Source organism: Lissotriton vulgaris, chromosome 7, assembly GCF_964263255.1.
Source record: "Lissotriton vulgaris chromosome 7, aLisVul1.2, whole genome shotgun sequence".
NCBI classification, from domain to species: Eukaryota; Metazoa; Chordata; class Amphibia; order Caudata; family Salamandridae; genus Lissotriton; species Lissotriton vulgaris.
Genome location: NC_141695.1, coordinates 63646841 through 63665182, shown reverse-complemented (window position 1 = coordinate 63665182; position 18342 = coordinate 63646841).

Sequence of the window (18342 nt, the reverse complement as noted above, 5' to 3'; positions counted from 1 at the left end):
AACAGGACTAGCTAATCCTTAATGTCATGTAAATAATTATCTACCTCCAGTGTGTGCTTTAGCTCTTGTTGTCTGTTTCTGTTTCCACAACTCTCTCTTTATTGTTAGAGAAGATAAAAAAATCCATCAACCAACCCCCAAAAACATTGCTAATCATCAGTGTAAGCTCATAGAAGTGCATTAAGAAACAGTTTAAAATGTCTTAAAAGCTTACGAGCACTTAAAAAGAAACATTTGGAATAAAATTATGCATTTAAACAACTGATACTTTGTTATGAATTAAGTGTGTACAAACCCACTAGTATTTTGGATTTTGTCAGCCATGCTGCAAAAGGAAATTTGGAAACAGAGTATCCAATATGTGTACTTGAGTCAGTTTTACATATTTTTAAGGTGTTTATTATCAAATACGTCATTGATCCAACATAAAGGGGCAACCCATTTGGCCCTAGGTCCAAAATAAGCAACACAAAAGAATAGTAAGTGCTTCTCGGATTCTTATTCCATGAGGGACATTGTTTGGAAATACCAACACCTGAAGAACAATTCATGTAAATTTGATAAAAATACAAAGAATGGTGCAAAAATGGTGGGTTAGTGTGATCAAAAATTCCTCAGCCTTAAAAACAATTTTGTAAATTTTTGGGATAAAGTGCTTAGCACTGTAGAGGATTCTCTCCTCTCCACAAATAATTCCAATTATCTTGTCTTCACATTGTGTTGTAGGACATTTGTGCCGGATTTGTGTGTGGATTCTTGCTAGTAAAACGTTTGTGGATCCATGCAAGCTATACCTCCCTGGACTCTCCCGGGTGTCTAGTTTTCACAAATGTGTGGGTTTGGTAGGTTTCCCAAAATTGCCGCTGAACCCATGGCCAAAACCCAGGTGACCCCTCTTGCAAAACCAGTTTGTTTTGTGATAGGTAATTTTGATGTTTCCTCAATATGTTTTGGGCCCTTGCCTGTCGCAGGTACTTGGGCCTCCCACACAAGTATGGTACCATTTTTATAGGGAGACCTGGGTTCACACTGGGTGGCAGGAAATTTGTGTCAGCCCAGTGATCCCACAACTTTCCCACACAGAAATTTGAGAAAAACATGATATTCTATAGCTAAATTTGAGGTTTGCTGGGGATTCAGGGTTGGAAAACGTTGGTGGGTCCACACAAGCAATACCTCCCTGGACTCCCCCGGGTGTCTAGTATTCAGAAATGTGTGGGTTTAGTAGGTTTCCCTACATGGCTGCCGATCCTGGGGTCAAAACCCAGGTGACCCCCCTTTGAAAACTTGGTTGTTTTGTGATAGGTAATTTTGATGTCTCCACAATACATTTTGGGCCTTTGCCTGTCATGGGTACTTGGCCCACCCACACGAGTGAGATACCATTTTCATCAGAAGACTTTGGGGGATGCGGGTGGGTGGAATTTTGTGGATCCACGCAGATTCCAGAACTTTCCATCACAGATATATGTGGAATTTTCTTTTTTTAACAATAAGTTTGAGTGGAAAGGCATTCTGGGTAACAGAACCTGGTGAAAGGCACACAGGTCAGCCCATCCTGTATTCCCCTTTGTGTCTAGTTTTACAAAATGTACAGGTTGCTCTAGGGCCCAAAATACACTAGTAGGCACATTGCGGAAAAAAAGTCAGTGCTTAGTGGGCTTTTTGCTACCCTGAGAGGTGGGGGTGCAGTTGCCCTGATATGCCTCCAAGGGGGGCAGTATGAGTGTGGCTATATTTTTTGTGGGGTGGGGCATTGGTATGCCCATTCAGGGTAACCCCCATGTATAAAAAACCCAGCGTAATCGCTGGTTCCTAGTGTGCTCTCTGCCAGCCCTGTGAGGGCATATCATGGGCTACTGCTCCATCTTCCTCCTGGGGGGCAGAAAGAATGTACAATTTTTTGGGGGGGTGAGGGCGACATTGGCATGTCCATTCTGGGCAACTCCCACCCCTGAATTTTGAAAACAAATATTCCCTGATGCCTAGTGGGCTTTCTGCCCTCCACCCGAGGTCAGGTAAGGGGATATTGCCATATATGCCTCCCGGGGCAGAAAGTCTGTGGATTTGTTTTGGGTTGGGTGTATCGGCTTGCTCATTCTGTGTAGCCCCCACCCCTATGTATTAAAAAAAGTAATAATCATTGCTGCCTAGTGGGCGTTCTACCCCTTCGAGGCAGATCAGGGGCTACTGCCCCGTCTTCCCCCTGGGGGGTAAAAAGACTGTAGAATTTTGGGGGTCTTGGGCAGCTCCCGAATCCTAAATTAAATGTAAAAAAATCCCTGGCTTCTAGTGAGTTTTCTGCCACTCCCAGGTGGGGGCAGAATTGCGTATATCTCCCCATCTGCCTCCCAGGGAGGACAGAAAGACTGCAATTTTGCTGAGGAGGACGGGCCATTGGCATGCCCATCTTGGGAAACCCCCACCCTAAATACATTTAAAAAAATCCCTGGCTTCTAGTGGGCTTTTTCCCACACAGGGGGTCAGGTTGGGGGCTACTGGCCCCATCTGCCCCCAGGGGGCCAGAAAGACAGGAATTTTGCTGGCGGGGGCGCATTGTCATGCCCATCTTGGGCAGTCCCCACACCTAGAGCAATACAAAACAAAACCCTGGATCTAGTGGGCTTTCTGCCCCGAGGGGAAAGATTGGGGGCTACTGCCCCCATCTGTCCGCAGTGTTGCAGAAAGACTGTCATTTTCCTGGGGGGGGTATTGTCATGCCCATCCCGGGCAGTCCCCACCCCTATAGCGATATAATGAAAAGAATCCATGGAGCTAGTGGGCTTTCTGCCTTCCCCAGTGGGGCTGGATGACTGAATTTCTCCCAAAGAAATTAAGGGGAGCATAGGCCCTTGCCCAAGGGGCCACTCCTGCCCTGGTGTCTAGTGATTGGAGATACTCCCCTTTCCAATGATACCTCTCTTGACTTTCTACGTGCTCAGGGGGCTGAGATAGCCCAGTGAGCACGTCGAAAGTGAAACTGAAATGAGCCTATCAGCTCATTTCTGTTTCAGTTACTGTACAATTACATCAGTGCGACGTGCGCGCTGATTGTCTTTGCACAGAAACCAGGGGAACAGGCTCAGGAGCTGGGGTAGCTCTTCATCAGCTCCCGAGGCTGTTGGGGATGAAAGGGAATCCCTCTGGTGCCTGCACCAGAGGGATTCCCTGTGGAATGTGTGTGGACGGCCAAGGGCCATCCGACGTACATGAGCCCTGGTGCTTCAGACGGCCCCCGGCGTCTGACGCACCAAAGGGGCTAAAGGGCAGCATTAATTGCTTAGGCCTGTGTGGGAAATTGGATAAGCAGAAGTACAGTTTGCAAACCTTAGAACAGTTTTCACTTCCAGCCTGTGCATGTTTCAGAAGGTAGTAAACCTATAGAGCAGGGTACCATCAGCAAAGAGTAAGGCCGGGATCCTCTCACAAGCTGGACTGGAGCCGTCGTTTTCTTAATCACACAAAAAATGTATGCAACTATGAATGAGGTGAAGAAACAAAGTAGGGGGCTAGAACATAGCCCTGGCAAACACCTCTGTCAACCTTGACTTTGGTTGTGAGAATGACCTTTGTGCCAAACCTTACCTGAGTGAAGTTGTCTTCGTGGAGTCAAACTATGTGCCTTAAAAGATGTGGTGGTACTCCCAATTTGTCAAAGATTTACCATTTACTCCTCTTTGGAACCAGATCATAAGTGCTCAAAACAGGCAACATAAATATTCCCACCGTCAATGTCTACTGCCCTCCAATTGATCTTGAGGGATCTGAGCACCGAGTTCACTGTTCCTGTTTTCTCCCTGAAGCCTGCTTGGTAGTGATTTAGGATTATCATTTTCCTTAATCCATTCACTTAGCTTACCTAGCTCTTGCTTAGAAAAGGTCTTTTGCTTATTGTCCAAGAGGCTAATAGGGCAAAGATTCTTAGCAAACTTCTACAGATCTTTTTCAAAATGTGGACAATCTTGATTCCCTTACAAAAGGAGGGAATTCGAGATCCAGCAGCTATGGCATTAGAAATAGGCTTAATTTTAGGCACTGAAATTTGGTCTCCAAGCGGAACAGGTCTGCAGGAACCCTGACAAGCCTGGAGTCATGCCCTGCCTCTAAGCCGCAATTGCCTTCTAGCTGTCTTGGAGAGAGAAGATGATAGGATCACAACTTAAACAAAGAGCGCTACATCAGCTCGCCTGGAGACTCATGTACCCTGACAACCTAGCATGGTGTTCCTTTGAGGTAGCAGCTACTGGTTCTCTCAGCAATAGGGGTGAAAAAAGGTGTGAACAACAGCAAAACAGCCAGGAATGTAAATGCCTTTTTTGTAAACCACTGCACTTGATCTTAGGCATCTTTTACATATTTCTACAATGAATTTTGCACTATAATATACATGTGATCACCCCATTACATTTTTATATTAAATTACATATATTCTATGTTTTTTTATGGTGGCACTTTCCTTGCAAAATGTATAGACTAAAAGTTTAATCCAGGTTATGGGTTGGAATATGCAGCCTGTGGAATTTGAGGCAGCATGTCAAAATGATGGATTTCTATATCAGGAGTTACAGCCTTGCTAAGTGCCATGCATAGCTGTTTATACAATACCCTTTCAGTGCCGGCTCCTGCATACGGAACTGTAATTAAAGGTCCTCAGTGTCTGGCTTATTGCTCAAAGGGCTCTTTCCATGCAGTCTTAGGGCCAGCATAAGCTTACAGTGCTGTGTATCCAGGCAGTGAAAGAGCTTCAGGCTGGGGACCAGGAGAGGAGAGGTGGCAATGGATGCTGCTGGCAAGAGCTTGTTGTCATCATGTGGGAGAGGGTGTGATCAGCCCTTCAATATGCTCTACTGTGTCTAGGGTTCTGCAGGAAGTCATAAATATTGTCCTGACAGCTCACTCCTATGAAGGACCTGATTAAGAGTGGGTCGTTGTTATGCCCCCCTAAAACCCTGTTTTCACAGGGGTTGGAATTGCCAGTATGGTTGCATGTTATCCCCCAAAAACTTGTTATATTTATCACCTGATATATAATGTACCCTAAGGCCCTAGGGAGACTGACTCTAAGGCATCCCAGCAGAGCTTTGGCAGGTGGATGTGAGGCAACGCTTTGTCTTCTTGGATATCCAACCAGGCTGCAGTGATAGTTTCCAACAACACTTCAAAGCTTTTGTTGTGCATTTTTGAGATCTGTAACAGTGAGATGAAGTAAGCTCCAGCAACAGAGGAATACTTCTATGCTTGTACATGCTGCGACTGGAATCAATAAATCAATTTATGCTGTATACATGTAGGGGGCGTGTAGGGGCTTTATCTAGTGTGTGTGTGTGTGTGTGTCATGGGTCTTGGCTTGTAAACATTACTGGTATGTTGGGGGCAGACTTTAACTGAGGCTAGCCAGATATGCCATTTGTCTGTCGTGTGCCTTTTCCTTTGCTACTGAACAAGTCAATAAAAATGGATCTGGAGCCTGCCTGAATATTTTACATATTCATTAAAACAGGTTACCTCTAGTACCATTTGTTCATACTACTCTTTCGGAAGCAGGGTCTTAATCTTCCCCACCTATGGTGTTCCATTAATGAACTGGTCTCGCTATATTCTTCTTATCACATGGATCAGTGGTCAAACATATACTTATAGCATTTTATAAACGCACAATATGTAATCAAAAAACCTTCATTTTGGAAAAATTGTTTTCTTTTCTTTTTGTCATTATTTTGGTACGTATTCTTCTTCAAACATATTATACACTATAGCCTTATAGTTACTTATAGCTTGATATACAATCGTGAAAATAAATTATCTACAGTGCATGACCAAACAACAAACATTTTCACCATGACATTACATTAGTGCCGTAAAGTCCTACTACATAGTCCTTATTTATCGGGAAATACACTACTTAGGCCCATGTAAAAAAGTGAAGGGTGTTAAGGTCCGAGAACCCTTTTGAATTTCTTCTCAAAGTTACAACCACTGCACGTTGGTTGCACTAATAGTTTCTTTTTACTACGGTTGACTCTACAATAGTGTTACTCTTGACCTTTGGTTGTGGATGGGTAAGTGAATGGGTAGGGTGATGTGGTGTCGCGTTTCGACCTTTAGGATTAGACCTGTATATTTACAAAGAAGGTCTTCCTCAGGGCTGTTGTCGTTTTCCTGTTGTAGGACACTTCTGCTGTCTGTTTTTAAAAACTGGAAGACTCTCAGACGGCTTTTGCTCTCTTTGTTGGTTTATTTTCTGATTTCCATTTTGACTCTCCGTTCAAAATGATTGGGTGCAGTGACTGCTTTTCTGGGTCTTGTTCTAAATAACACTCTCCAGTTTTTGGATTGTAGTTCTTTCTTTGTTGTATTTTCATCCGCATACAGTCCTTTGATTGTTGAGCTTCCAAGCCTTCTTCCTCTCGGGATTCTGTAGTTCTTTGAGGTGGTTGATCTATTTTTAATCCTTCTTTTACATGTCCTAGGTACGCATGGTCTGAGCTGCTATGTACATGGTGGCCCGAATGTACTTATAGTTGCCAAAGGGAGAGAGAAGAAATGTACCATATGTACTAAGATATGGCAGAGTTTTTCTGAGGGTGCTAGCGTACTTTTGGCTGCCATGTGCCAACGCACACCACCCTGTGCCATACTGTAACCATGTGTGCGTTCTCTAAAGAAAGTGTTTTGTATTGAAAGCAGGGCCGGACTGGCCATAGCAGGCACCGGGCACTTCCACGGTGGGCCGCCAGGGTGGGGCCTGGTGTTGCGCCCCTTGGGGCTGTTTTTGTTACAGAGCCGTTTTTACAGTGGAGCTGCAATATCAGACCCTGTCACAAATTCGGCCGCAACCCGCCCTGGCAAACAGCTCGGCCGCACCACCAAAGTCCCGGGGGGCCAGCCAAGCACTTTGCCAGGGCCGGTTTTGGTTTCCAGTCCGGCCCTGATTGCAAGCGGACTCTTTCAGTAGAAAATACTATCCTTTAAGACTTTTCCCACTTTGTGTTTGTGTTGTACAATTTAGCACACATGCTAAGTTGGAAAATTAGCAAAACAAGGAAAATTACAACATTTCTCCTCGTTACAGTTGAGTCAATGAGGTGTAAGGTTTGGACCAAATCCCAGTTTTAATGAATGTTAGTAGATAGGAATCTGCATTACTACCTATCAGTGGTTGCACTTGTACCACCCATCGGACACTCGGACACCCATCGGACACTCCCTTGATGCAAAGTAGTGCATACTGCAGCTTTGCATTTCTTTGATGAACTTTCCAGTGCAAATCTTGGTTCGCGCTCAACGGTAAGTGCCACCCCAAACCTTTGCGCTGGGTTTGCATCCCTTTTGTGTTCGCAGGATGTCATGTCAGTTAGTGGTTGAGCTGGGACTGAAATGCTCTCTTCTGAGATGTATTCTGTAACACATTCTTTGTTTTGGGGATCAGACTGTTATTTGTAACCACTAAAGGTGGAAATATGGTGTTTATACTTGATTGTTTCATTTGCTTTTTTCCTCTTGTCATTGACAGAGATAACTTGCTATTGTCTCAGAACATTTAGACCAATACTCTTCATTTAGCCTTTATGATTGTTCCATCTTAAAGTTCTGTCTTCTGGTCATATATATTTAGTTGGATCTTTTTTCTCTGTTTTATTTGCTCTGTACTTTTATTTGCTTTTATATGTTTTGTATTTATGTATTTATCTTTCTCTTTTATGGCCTTTTAGGCCGAAATAAAGATATTGGCTGACTGACTGACATTATGTTAGTGCTTCAGTGAGACGCTGCACTGGAGGCTTTTTAGCGCAGTTTATTTTTTTACAGAAGTGTGTTGTTAAATGAGGTTTGCTGCTATTTTCTAGTACACTCTGCTCTGTCTAGAATGTTGAAGTAGTGCAGCTACTTGTTGGCAGGTGTCCTTTTTCAGGTATATACCTGCAATAAACATTAAAGGGGAACTCTATTTCATTCCAACCAATCTCCAACTGAATCTAACAATAAAAGTTGCATTTGGAATTCTAATATCATGTTTTAATTCCAGTGCATCAACTGGTTCAGAATGGAGAATCATGCCTGCCACAGGAGCATCTCAAAGAGACCATTCTCCACTCACTGCATTAGTGACTAGTACCAAAGAAATATTTTTGGGGAATGAGAACTCACAAGAAATCATTAAGTTTCCAGTGTGTCCTTGAATTTATTAGTCATGATGATTTGACATCCTTCTGTATCAGTGGACTAACATAAAATGTTGCACCTCCCACAAACCTTGATGAGGGGCCTGTCATCACCCAGATCGCAAAGATATTTATTGGTCTTGGGCTTAGTCTTGGGCTCAATGGGGTCCCCTGAAGGGTTGGGGTCCCATTATGCTGCAAGTGGCCTGCTCTGGATCGCAGAGTGACTGTCCCGAGCATTTATCTATTTCTTAGTTCATGTCATTGCATGCATTCTGATGGCATTCCTTTGGGAGATAGGGAGCCTCCTCCAAAACAAAGAACTCAAGGGCCCTCCTGCATTGTGGGGTCTGGGGGAGTCTCCATTATGCCCCTGATCAGTATGTTCTTTGCAGTCAGTCTGCATGGCACTCCTCTATATACCCAACATGGCCACTAGTGGCAGCAGAGCCTTCACAGGGGGCTCAACCATGCCATGGAATGCTCTCCGAGTGGACATGTGTCCCAGATGTGCCTTGGGGTCAGTCTGCGGGAGCCCCCTTAGAATATCCAAAACTAATATGGTGAGAACTTGCCAAGACTTCTCTATGGCCTCTCTACTGCTATCACATGCTATCAAAGCCTGAGAATCTGGTTATTCAGTCCATGACTTTCAGGCTTCTTTTTCTGGCGTGCTTGACATCTGATGCTGCCAAATCTTATAATTGTTTCCAAGTTATAGCTGTTCTGAAACACCTGATGCTTGGTGTACGAGCGCTTTGTAAATAAACCCTAGAACAGTATGAGTATTTTAGAATGGATAATATATTGTTACATCCTAATTCAAAGAAAACTTAGGTGACATTGGCAGTGTTATGCTTTTCAAATACATGTTATGAGACTTATGTATATTTTATTATGCTAAATGATCATTTAGGCTGGTTTAAATTGTAGTAGGACTTTTTCTTCAGTTCATCAAATGATTACTAGTGGGAAAAGACATTGCTAATACTGTCAGGAAGCATCCTGGAAATAAAGTCTAGTTCACAAGAACACAACAAACAGGGTTGACTGTGACTTTTTATTTTTGATACAGTCTGGGAGATGTCAGCAGATCGGTAAATAAAAGCAGATATTAAGACAATTACTAAAGATTCACTGGTGCATACATAATAATTAATACGGACAAGTTCCATTCCATCAGTGTACTGTAGGAAAAAGACCACATTTTGGAACTTCACTCATGAGCAGATTATACACCTTTCCTCTCATTTCAGCTGAACTATGCACAGTTCATTGAGTAAGGTTTTCACACTATTTTACCAATGACATATATTCTATGAATGTCTCTGGCCTCTAAGCCTGATATTGTGAGATCCTAGATGTAGAAAACAAACCCTGACAACAAGAAAGGTGGGGGAGGGTCTAGGGGGCAATGTTTAGAGACCAGTTTTACTCCATACCACAAAATACGAACCTGACTGACTAAAAGGAGGAAAACGGTCTTTAGGGTGTGGCAAAAAGACCACCTATATTGGAGCGACTACAGTTCACCAATTTTACATAACTTGTCCAATCACAGGCTTAAGTATGGTTTCCATCAGCCCACCCATTGGGCGGAACTTAGTCATCTGGAGAACCAGGAGAGAGGGGTCACCTATAGCCAAGATGGTGCAGAGGCTAATGTATAGAAGTACTAGACCTCCTACTCTCTGAACGACTCAGCCACTGTGTTTGTTCAAGGTATGGGAGGACTGGCGGAGTGCAGTGCAAGTGATAAATGCAAGTGTAATAAAAATGACTAGGAAGACAAAAAATATGTTTATTGGGAATTGTCCTAATGCCATATGATAAAAACCGCCTGATAGTTTGGAATAATTTTGACTATCTTTTGGCTAAGAGTGGGGTCAACATGTTTCAGCCGTATGGATCATTGACCCGGCTTTCTTCAGGACCTTGTAAGTGATGTGTGCTACTGCAAAAAATATTTTTTGTGAACAAAGTGTTTCAGCGTTAATATATTCAACAGAAGAAAAATGAATCAGTGGTTAGTTACCACCCTACCAGACATGTATCCCATGTGTGTGTAGTTCCAGAGTTACCTCTTCATCCCTGCAACAAAAACGGGAGTGCTATTAAAATAAAGCCACTCAACTTGAGGTGGTGAACGGTAAATGTGCTCCAAACACGGAGGTTATTTATGTCACCTGGTCGTTCATACATCATTGTATTCGACTTGTCCCATTAGTCACAAAGTACTGGTTTGGGGGATTGTAATTTTAACAAATAAAAGGTACTCACCCAGCTTTTTGTGGGGGTAAGCCTCACCTCACCCGGCAACTGCTCGGCGGCTGAGGCCCAGCTCTAGTGGTGAGCAAGAACATGAGGGGACAAAGGGTAATTGCATAATCCAACTTATATGCCCCTAGTAAACTCACACAGAAAAATCCCTTTCATAAAAGACCACAAACTGTGTCATTCAGGAACAAAAAGCGGACCCCGACTGACATCCACTGAAGAAATTACTTCAATAAGACCAGAGTTTGATTGTACTAAACTCTGTGGGTACAATCAAGGTTGGAATGAATAATTAAAATAGGAATCCTCCTTCCCTGATAGATTCATTCGATATTATTTGGTGAAGGGTAAACCCTATCTGTGATCTTCAAATAGTTGTTGAAAATCGTAAGAAAAGTAATGATATAAAGCTTATTCCAGTGGTTAAAGGTACTGGTCATAGTGCTCAGAATTTGAGAATAATTTATTCTGCAGAAGATGATGATTCTAAATACTGCTTCTGTACCAAAGAAGCCATAAAGATAAGGCAGAACAAAAACTGGCTAGAAAAAAACAACCAAATCACCAAGCGCTAGATGCATACTGAGAAGCAAGAATCAGGACTCACCTATCTGTCGGTACCTCGTCGCAGTCTACACGATAAATCAGTGTCTTAATGAGGCGCAAGATCGCGCAAACTCATTATTTGCACCAATAAGAGAGCGCAAAAGATACAAACCGCAAATCTAGTACACAAAGTCGGGATCCCAGCGGTTAATTAACTAATGAGACTTCATTAAGCCAATTAGCAACAGTATAAGAAAGGACTCTATACCATCCTCGGTACCTCCCACACTGCTTGTAGACTGCGACGAGGTACCGACGGAAAAAGTGTGGATGCTTTGAACTGACTCCCCGTGAAACACTGTGACAAGAGATAAAGAGGTAGGTGTAGGCCACAGTTATATACAGAGTGTCCATAACAGTTGTCAATGCACACCAGAGCACCTACATAGAATAAAAGGCACTAAAACAATGATTTATTGAAGAAACTGTGGTGAGAGTGGTACAATACTACATGCCCTCTAGATGTGCCAGAATTTAGCACTGCTGGTGGTCTCATCTGGCATACCTCGAGATATAAGGAGGGAAATAGAGAGATACTCTGGGATGCTTATCTTGAACACCCTATAGCAGACAAAATACCCTCCCAATTCGGTTAGGGGGAAAACAAACCCAACTTCTGCTGGAAGGAACCATGCTTTATGAGGCCAGAGCATTACCCTGGCAAATTAAATGAAATGAACAAATGAAATCTGGAATTATATTGCGCATTAATACCCGGAGATGTCTAGGCGCAGCGGCTCATCCTGATGTATGAGCCTGCATGGGGTATACGAGGAGACGGGCCTGCTAGTTTTTGAACAACAAAGTTTGTAAGGTTTTACGGAAAGCCATGAGGTAATTTTCTGTCTTCAGTCCTAGTGGGAGTGAGTTCCACAATCTAGAAGTGCCTGCAACTAAGGTTCTTCCCCCCCCAAGAGGCCATTTTTTCCCGGGGGACTGCAGGATTAGCGGATGACCTCTGACTGAAGAAAGTGGGGGGGGGGCTCCCAGGGCAGATAATTTTAACAGACTGTGAAATTACTTACCTTACTTGAGACAGCTGAGGCCTCCAATGCCTAGGAGACTAAGAGTCCCTGGCTTAATGGAGAGTGATCAATACCTTGTTTATGGTAAGAGTGGAGAGGAGGAGTGAAATCTGATGAGACAGTGATCTGAAGAGCGGACGAGTTGATGGGTGAGAGTGAGGACGAGGCGGGTGGGATTTGGGAGACGGGGTTACAGGAAGGGATTTAGATAGAAAGGAGGAAAAATAGAAGGCCCTGCCCGCTTTATACAAAAATTCAATCAACACAATTGGAACTTAAAAGAGTTTTTGTAGACATCATGTGTTTGTTATAGATTGTGTACATGACTGACAGCTAGTCCTGGGTAGAATATCAACGAGATTGGAGTAATCAAAGTAATTTTGGTATTTACACGTTAGGATTTGATGTTTAATTACTTATAAAAATGAAATTAGGCCCTCTCACGTAATTAAGAGTAATTTGAGTCAAATAATCTTACTCCAAGAGCACAAATGAATTTTGGGCTGGGATAAATGCTGGGAGTAAGTTCGGGGGAAATTCTATTGTGAGTGAGTGCCTATTTAGCGAGTGCGAGCGGCTGCTCACGCTCACTTTTCATGCTCTGTTACATTTAGCACTATTCCTTAGCACAACATGTATCCATTTTGGATATGAGGCATAAGTTTTGCGCTAGGAGAACAGCTCTACTCTTCCTGCATAATTTGGTGTAATCCTGCAGAATTTTGGGAAAAATCTTTTTTTTTTTTTTTACCCCCAGGAGTAAATATAGAAACCGTACATGAATAACAGTAATATTCAAAACATATACAAATAAAATAGATGAAAATATAATATTAAATTATCACATTCATTCATAACATTTTTATAATCCTATCTTCAATATGGGACCCCAAATTCGCTGACATTTCCTCCCAGAGCAAATGCCCCTACTCTTAGCCATGGACATTTCTCTTTCAAACACTTCCCTTAGCATTGCCCACCATTCCTAAGCCCTAGGTGGTATTTTAGAGACCCAAGCCCGGGCAATGCATAGTTGCGCTGTTACTATAATAACCGATATAGGAGATCTTAATCCAAAGTCCAGCTCTATTTTATAACCCAGCATACTCTCTTTTTTGGTGAATTGTATATCAATCTTCAAGCGTTCCCCCAATATTTGCATAACATCTTTCCAAAACTTTGTCAATTCTAAGCAAGTAACAAACATATGTAAACTGCCTGCAGCAACCAATCCACATTTAACATATTTACCTTTATCGCTCATATAAGTGCCCTTATTAGATGCCCACCTAGCGATTAATTCTGCAGTGTAATAAAGAGCATATGGTTTTAAACTGTTGCAACTTTAAATGAGTGGCTTGTACTGCCTCATGAAGAGTCTCTAACACATCTTCAATATCGCCAGAATTAATATCTTCACCCAATTGCTTGCTCTATTTAGATGTCAGCTTTGAGCCATCATCCTCCCAAAATTGAGAGAGTAGCTTATAGCTATTGTTAATAGTCAATTTTGCATCTGAATGCAAATAGGTCAATATATCCGATCCCCTAGGTTTTCTTATATCTCTGCACCCCCATAAGTAGTCTCTGATCTGTAGGTATTTGTAAACATATTCTTGGGTATACCGGTTAGCCTCTGTAAATCTTCAAATGTATGAAACCCATTGTTATCATATAAATGCCTAAGTTGGTTATTACCATATCTATCCCACAATTTAGCTTGAGTGTCATGAAATATTTCTTGAAGCATGGGGTTGCTCCACAATGGTAAGTTAGGATGCACCAGTAGCAAAGAGCATTTAGCTGTAATCTCACGTCAGATATATGCTATATCTTTTAGGGTCTTAAACTGTACTCTTTTGAAGTAATTTGGATTCTTGATCCTGTATAAAAACATGTTACTTTCGCTACCAATAGAAAGGCTATAGCAGCATTATTGTATGTTAGGGGAAAGAAGATCCTTTAAGTGACCTATGAAAGAGGCCCAAAAGTAAAATGTAAGTCCAGTAGTTGAAATCCACAGTATTCATAGGGAAGCTTTAAGTATCTTATAGCGCGTCGTGGGTGTTTATGGCCCCATATGAAGCTGCCAGATAGTAACCTCCAGTTTAAAAAAATATTAATTCAGGACTCTCAATGGTATTGCCCTAAATAATAAAGAAATGTTGGTAAACCAATCATTTTAACAATGTTACAACGCCCTAGGATAGCAATAGGCAATTTATGCTAATTATTCATTTTGGAGATCATAAGTTTTGGCAAACAACTATATTTCAACTTTATGATCTGTCCCAAATTTTGAGGCAATCCCTGCACCTAGGTTAGTTGCTACTAACTAAGCAGGTCCCTAGTTATTTCCCTATTGGTTTGATAATTGAGGATAGTATGTGTGCTATTTACATTCAATGTATTACCAGAAAAATCCCCAAACGTCCTAGCCTCAATTTGAATTGCTTCTATAGCCTTGACTGGATCTATATAAAAAAAAACATGTCGTCAGCATAGTCCCTAAGGGCATGTATGTGCACCACTTGGCACTTAGAAAAATGCAAAAAAGTGAATTTTTCTACGAATTTGCAAATAACCACCAACTAGAAGTTGGTGGTATTTGCGATTCCTTAATGCTAATTCGCAATTTAATTTAATTCGCTATAAGAATTGCATTTAGTGAATCGCAAATTGCAATTCCCTAACTGCATTCACAATTTAGGTGATCACAAATAATTGTGATCACCCATTTTGCAAATTGAAAAATGTTTTATACATTGCAAAACGCATGTTTGCATTCGCAAACGGGCGGATTCTTCTAATTGGACCGTTTCCGATCGCAAAAAGCATTGATACATCTGGCCCTTAGATAGGCTCAATTTGCGCCCTACTTCATGCATAATATTGTGGTGGGTCAAATTGCAACTCAAAACGGATCCGTATTTCGTGATCCAGCCCATTATTACCAAGGTTGGTTTTCGAAATGACATTCGGTAGGAGTTGGAGTGCAAATTGCATCCAGTTCTATTTTAATAGATTCCTAATAGGAAACTGCAAGTTGCAAATCGTTATTTGATGCAATTGCCAGATTTTTTATGGGAATCCTAGTACATCACACCCAGGTGAGAATCGATGCTTGGGTTTTGAAAGCTGCCTGGATTCTGTGCCATCCACCTCATGTATACAGAGAGGAAGCATTTGCTCCAACAAAAACAGCAGCGGCGGCTGGCACAGGTAAGCGCAGTGCGGTTGGGTGGGATAGGATAGGATAGGATGTGCATTTGTATAGCGCGAATTGCTGCCCGGAGGCGTCTAAGCGCTAGGAGAGCCGAATACCTACAGCAGGCTTAGAAGGAGAATTAGGGAAAGGTTAGCTAGATTGATTGAAATAAATGGGTCTTTAATTGTCTGCGGAAGGTTGAGAGGTTAGAATTAGCTCTAAGGTGCAGTGGGAGGGCGTTCCAGGCTCTAGCACCATTGAAGGAGAAGGTCCTGCCTCCGGATCTAGATCTTTTTATTTTGGGGGTTTTTGCCAGAAATATTTGACTGGAGCGGAGGCTTCTGTTGGGCACATAATGGGTAATTAAGTCTTGGGTAATTTTAGGGCCAGTGTTCCAGAAGGCCTGGTGCGCAGTGCACATGGCTTTAAACAGGACCCTCTGTCGCACCGGAAGCCAGTGGAGGGTAGTCAGGCCTGCTCTCACCGACTGTCTGCGGGGAAGGTCTAATAGAATGCGTGCTGCGCAGTTTTGAACTATCTGGAGCCTTCTGAGGGTGGATTCGGGGGCACCAAGATAAAGTATGTTGTTGAAATCGAGTCGCGATTGAATTAAGCCTTGTATGGCAGTTTGTTTGGCATCCCAGAGAAGGAGGGGGGGGATTCTTTTCAGCATTTTCATAATGCCAAAACAGGTGGCAGAAAGTTTTGTGGACTGCGTGTTAAAGGACAGGGATCTGTCCAGCCACACTCCAAGGCTTTTGATGCTGTTTTTGGGAGTAGGTGGGGGACCCAGACTGGATGGCCATAAAGAGGGGGGAATGCTGGGGTCTGGGGAGCCCAGGATCATCAGCTCCGTTTTGTCCCCATTCAGTTTTAACGAAGAAAGGGACATCCAGGTCTTCACTTCCTCAAGGCACTCTCTAAGCCCGCCTGGAGCCGATGGAGTGGCTTCCTGAGTCATGGAGACCACCAGCTGCGTATCGTCCGCGTAGGAAATGATCTTAATCCCATACGGACGGACGACGTCAGCCAGTGGCCTCATGTACAAGTTAAAAAGTGCAGGGTGGGAGTGGGGGAAGTCGACAGACGAAAGATTATGTATAATTACAAAAATAAATAGTACCTATTCCGATGCATGTCGGCTTCCTCCCCTGCCTCTGAGATTCAAAGACAATTCCTCTAGGCACACACAGAAAGTGGCCTCTCAGAGAAACAGCACAATGTAAACACTATTCCAAAAATATTTAATAAATAGATTATTTGAATTATGCAAATCCCCATGCTAGCTTGTTTGCACTGCGTTTCTGCAGTTTTGATAGACATGTAAACAAAAGCACAGCAGGTGCAGCCTGCTGAACACTGTGTACATATTTATCCCCACAACAAAGTTAAACTGAGAATCTGAGGGTTTTACAGCTACTAGTCCTTAACTAAACAATGTTCAATGCAGCTTGCTCAGCTGTACAAGTTAAACGATATAATATGTATGAAGAGCAATCTTTATGTTTATTCGGTGGTCTGAATAGTTTCTGTCAAAGAACTATGGTGGGGCTTATTTACAAGGCCCTTGCGTCATTTGTAACATGGAAAAAGTGGCGCAAGGGCCTTGTAAATCTGCCCCAGTGTGTCCTAAAAATTATTTAAAATAATAGCTCATTATTGAAGACAATAGTTAATCTACATCAAATAAATGATATTTGAGCCATAAATGATTCATTAATATAGCAATCAGCAATAAACTAAGCCATACCGAAACAACGGGCTGTATGAAAAGCCTGGCTTTACTAAATTGCCAACATCTATTCTTCCTCTCTACAAACTGAGGCCTAATTTATGGGGAATTGGCAAGTCTTTCCAGCTGTGCTACCTTACACCAGTGTGTCCTTTCCACCTGCGCTGGTGCACAATATTCTGTCTAGCACCAACGTAGGCACCCTTGCACCAAGGTACAAGGGAGGCTGCATTGCAGGCAGGATTGTTTGTGTGCAGGAAGGAGCCCCTTCCTGCACAAAAACAATCCCTTGAGGCATTTTCCTCTTCCTATCTGTGCTGCAGGACACATGGAAAGAGGAAAAACAAGGAGAAATATTTTAATTACTCCTGCTCTGGGAAGGTGTAAAGTTTTGGCGCGACCCCAGGGTTCTGTGATTAATGTGGGGCAGCATCAAAGTCCATGGGTGTTGTGTGGGTAAACCCACTGAAATGCCCATGGAATGCCTCCCTGGCGCAGAGTAAGGCAATGAAGCAACTTGCACCACTGCTTGGCTTTAAACCATATCTATGAGGCCGTGCAAAGCCACGCAAAGTGGCCTCATAAATATGGTCGAAAGGTTTGCACTGCCTCTCATAAATAAGGTCCTCAGTTCTTACTGGACACAAACTACAAAGCATGTTAATGACTGAAATGCAATGGAGTGTCCTGTAAACCTAGGCTCAGTCCCAGCAAAATATTTAGGAGTGCAGGATACATCTATAGAATGTGCAGTGGACCAACATCCAAGCATCTGACAGACCTTACCAATGCTTGCTTCATGGTCTTTTGCACTAGAGTTATCCCATCTCTACTAATATTGCACAAAGCCTTTTTCTGCATCTTCCCAACAGACAGGACATGCAATCAGTATGTGGGCTGAGAATTCTGACTCGAGCTTACAGTGTTTCCATTCACTACTGTAAATGTTCTCTTTCCAACTTGGGCCAAACTCTCTTAGTGCCATAAAGTCAAGCCTTTGGCTTTTCTTTTATGGGATACAGGAAAGGAATAAAAGAAGGACCTCTGACTTCCAAGTAAACCATATGTGTCTAATGTTAACCAGGAGAGCTCTGTTTTTTTTAAAGTTCAGTCCAGTTCCTGGTGAGTAAAGTTTCAATTCAAAGTTTATGCTAGATGTTGATACAATTAAAGGAATATGAACCTTTTAGATTTCGAGCCACATGTACAAACGTTTTTGCCGGTCACAAATGGGCTGATTCATAGAATCGGCCCAATTGCGAATGCAAAAAAACTTTTGGGGATTTAGTAAAGCCCTATTTGCGATTCATTTGGTGACCTATTACCAAACCG